The 4,440-nt window shown below is 38.8% G+C and overlaps 1 long non-coding RNA gene across 1 annotated transcript; it reads right to left on the bottom strand.

The window, feature by feature from the left end:
- Positions 1-1,380: 1,380 nt before the first annotated feature.
- On the bottom strand, positions 1,381-3,851 carry LOC140708066 (uncharacterized). Its single transcript, XR_012088200.2, has 3 exons — positions 3,090-3,851; positions 2,956-3,003; positions 1,381-1,771 (listed from the first exon to the last, which is right to left on the bottom strand). It is a non-coding gene; the product is annotated as an uncharacterized LOC140708066 (long non-coding RNA).
- Positions 3,852-4,440: the final 589 nt, after the last annotated feature.

Genomic DNA, 4,440 nt, shown 5'->3' on the forward strand with positions numbered 1-4,440 from the left:
ACCCCCAAGTTATATAGTCACAAAGAGGACCCTCCAAGAAAACTCCCCCCAGGTACCTAGAGGCTCCAGAATCACAATGACACATCCTATGTCTTTCCCCAACATGCCTGCCAACTTTGGTGAAGATATTGGACATGCAAGTTATTCACCCACAAATTGGGTCACCCCAGGAGAGTTTCCCACACAGCACAGAAGCCCATTCTGCCTACCAGCCACTCAGCTGATCAGAAGCCAATAGGCAGCCACCCCTACACACAGCTAGCCACCCCAACAGCCTACCCCCACACCCCCTTCCTTTCCCTACCTTAGGCCCTATGCCACCCCACTCCACACCCAACGACACCCTCTTACTTTAATTGCTGCCGCCGAGGTCTCCATCAGGCCTTCACAGCCACAGTGTGTAAAAAGGGAGACTGGCTGCACTTTGCAAAGATGTTGGCTGCAGCTTCATTTAGGATAGGGAAGCTGCAGCTGCCATCTTTGGAAAGGGCAGCCTGGATTCCCTTAAGGCAGGCTAAGAGAATCAGGCTGCCCTTTGCAAAGATGGCAGCTGCAGCTTCCCTACCCTAAATGAAGCTGCAGCTGCCATCTTTGCAAAGGGCAGCCAGTCTCCATTTTTACATGTGTGGCTCCAAGGCCAGAAGACCTCGGCAGCAGCGATTAATGTAAGAGGGTGTTGGTGGGTGTGGGGTGGGGTGGCATGGGGTCTAAGGTAGGGAAAGGAAGAGGGTTGGGGTAGGCTGTGGTATTGGGGGTGTGTGCGGTGGTGGCTGCCCTTTTGCTGCTGATCAGCTGATCGGCAGCCGGTAGGCAGAATGGTGTTTTTTTTGGGGGGGGGGTTTAATATGAAGGACGAATGAAAACGGGTAAATATTCATTCCTTTGTATTTGTGGGGGTCCCTGGAACCCACAAATATGGATCGACGAATATTTAACAAATCAGCTATATTTGTTGAAAAAAGCAATCCTATTTTATATTCGTCCCCATCTCTACTAGGAATCCATGGACATATTTTCTTTTTCAGTTTTTTTGTTACAAGTAATTTAGGCTATGTTTATATCATTGCTACTTGATTTGCAATTTCAATTTTTTTGGCAGTTTTATTGTATTTGCAATTCTCATTTAGAAAAATTGTCCCACAGAGCCAAGAGAATGGGGGCTAGTCCGACGATTAAATAAGAACAATTAAAGCAATTTTTAGGGAGACAATTAGTATTGGAATTTTCAGCCAGGATAGGACTGTGTCATATGAAAAGAAATTCCCATGAGCTTTCTTCTTTTTGCCATTTTTTTCTCCATTCAGTGTCATTTCTGTACATTTTTGTTTAGGGAGGGAAAAACAACAGTCCAGTTGTGTTTTTCTCATACATGTTTTTGAATTTTGCTGATTAAAACATATTTATACACATTTTGCAATGTGTTCTATGTACTTTTTTCAAATATGTGGATTTTTTTCAGACACATTAAAGTCCTGAAATGTGAGGCTTTAAAAATACCATGTGTGTCTAGTACAAACTATTTTGGGATGTTGCAGACTGGGGAAGTATGACAAAACTTTTAAAAGGCAGCTTGTTAAGAACCATATCTGAGTCTCTGCATGCTGGGTTTTAGCTAAGTAGTTTTGTTTTTGTAAAGTTTTAAAAGTTTTTAATCATATAACGTATTTTTAGTTATTACTATAACTTAGCAGTTTTTTAAAGAGTAATACATTGAGTTTTTAATTTTATTTGTTTTGATGGCCCATCTTGAGTCCTCTCATCAGGAGAAAGCCTATAAATGAAACAAACAAATAAATTAGAACAATCTGCAGGCAAAGTCCTTCAACATTCTTAAAGCGAATATGTCTGCAGTTCTGTGTAATAAAGGGGAATTACCTTTAGTTGTTCAAAAGCTGGAGATGAAATGTGTTTTAAGCAACGCAACCCAAAGAGAATCAGGAATAGCTTGGCTGCCTGGCAAGTAGTTTAGAGCTGATCTCACATCCTTTTCAAAAATGCAAGAGGTTCCCTGAAGGCCTTGTGCTAACATAAACTGATAGCATAACTGTGCTAGTTTGCCTTTGCCAGAAAGTCTTTAGTGATAATTTATTATATCACTATCTTGCAAGGCTAAAAGGGAAATGTGCTGTTAAGTATTGTGCTACTATCTATTTTGATTTTAATCATTCATGTGCTTCTATTCTAAACACAAACTGTTGTTTTCTTGCTTGGGTCTAACTTTTATGAATGCATCCAATCTTTGCTATGAGATTTCTGTTCCATGATTATGTGGAATAATTTCCTTGATAATCGTGGACCAGATACATAGAGATACCTCCAAATTTGGGTTTGTAACAGGGCGAACAGTTTAGGGACATGACAGAGTTCCCCACCATCTTAAATGAGACAGGAAATAGCATGAGGGGTAAATACACCACAGCCTAGATGTTTCAAGAATGGTTAATAGTTATTTCTAATCCTGTGACTTCTGGAATACTGGTTGTTTTGATATCAGTATTACTGCAGAATGCTGAAAGCCCAAAGCCTATGAGCTGAGGCCACAATCACCTCATGCACATTACTGGGTAATAGCAGGCCTAAGTAGCTCTAAATTACGATTTTTTAAATCCACTTTATGAATCTGCAATATTGTATTTCTCTATCCATGATCAAAAACACCTAGAAATGACCTGCTATTGCTGCAAAGTATCATACCCGCATTGTCAGCAGGAAAAAGGATGTCAAATTTTACATAGGAAAGGAAAGCCTGGATGTTGATGATACCAATATCAGGAAGTCAAGATGGTCAATATAGTACCCTCTTGTGCTCACTACCATTCACAAAGAAACACCAAGTGGGGGGGAAATCCCAGAACCTTACTCCTTTTTTTCATTAGTTAACCATTTATCACCCAGAACATAAAGCAAGTGCAGAGTCAGGAATATCTGCAATAAATATTCCTATCATATTCTCACCTATGGCTGAGATCATAGTATGGAGTTAATTCATCACAGTCATTGTTGCTGTAGAGGAATAAAAAAACATTATGATTTACTAAAGTTTGTTTAGCAAACTTGAAAATCCTTTCGAGATTTTCAGACACACCTACCATGTAAGGAATGGCCAGGATCTTCCATCGGCTCTGGGTCTCAGACTGTTCCGTGTGGTTTAGGAGCTAATTCACCTCCTGAAAAATAACTGAAAGAAAAAAAATATGAATATTTGTACTGTGCACATGGCTACAGTTCATACACTTCTTTTCCTTCATGCTGATTTCTTAACCACTGTAAGAATTTCCCTTTTTGATTTCAGCTTATGTCTATGTCAGAATATAAATGAAAAGGAAATGAATTTCTTTTTCATTTGCTAGATACCTTTGGGAGGGAGAAGTTAAAATGATAGGACAAATAATTCAGTACTAGAGAGTAAGGAAGCTTCCAAATGGAGCATTTTCCCTCCTTAATATATAAGATTCGGCAAGGACATCACTAGCATTTTCCACAGCTTTTGCTTCACTTACTGCAGTGAATTTTTCCATGACTTTCTATATCTTTTTGTCCTTCCATGAAAGCATGGTTTAATGTTAATACTACTTTTGTTCTGAAGGACAGTACACATTTGAGTTTCCTGCCTAATCTATTAGGCAGTAAGAACAGGATGTAGTGCCATGATGGTTTTCCACCTAAAGCTGAGATCTGGTGAAAAGCATTCAATTATCCCAGTGAAACACATTCAACCAGCACTTAGATAAACAAAAACAAATGTCCAGAAGAGAATCTATAGAAGACACATGTTCTATATTTTCTAAATGTTACCTGGAGATTTTTTGAAAAAGTTATGGATTTCTTAATGAGAAGAGAAAGGAAGGTTTAATGCAGATTCTGGTAAACCTTGCATTTGTTCACAACCAGAATTGAACTTCTGGTTGTGAATGAAGAGCTCTTAGATATTACAAGACAATAGAAGACAATACTTAAAGATATCTTCCAGGTAGTGTGAAATGAATCTAACTATGAAATCAGTTTGGATTTGTTGGTCATGATGAAATAATCGGCAAAATCCTGTTGGAGTAGTTAAGCCAGCACGAACCAGATCCAGGTATGCCGTTCTCTATTTATTAGGTCTATGGTTCATGCTATTTTATGTAATGGTTTATGTTTGTTATGTAATATAATGGTTCATGCATATTAATGTTGCTGAGAGGTGGAGCCAAGAGAGATGCTATAAGAGGCGGAGTCAGAGAGTCAAGGGGTAGATTGAGTAAGTAAGAGAAATGTAAGAGTCAGGCAGAAGAGAAAAGTCAGAGAAAGTAATAGAATGTGTAGTTTGGGAAATTCTGCGGTGTGATTAGGTACCAAAGATATTTATGAATCAATCTCTGTAATCAATAAACCAGAGCTTTATTTAAAAGAACTTGAAGAGTGGACCTGAATCTTTCTGAGTTAATGGTGATTTAGGAA

The sequence above is a fragment of the Pogona vitticeps genome, chromosome 6 (genome assembly GCF_051106095.1).
Source record: "Pogona vitticeps strain Pit_001003342236 chromosome 6, PviZW2.1, whole genome shotgun sequence".
In the NCBI taxonomy this organism is placed as follows: Eukaryota; Metazoa; Chordata; class Lepidosauria; order Squamata; family Agamidae; genus Pogona; species Pogona vitticeps.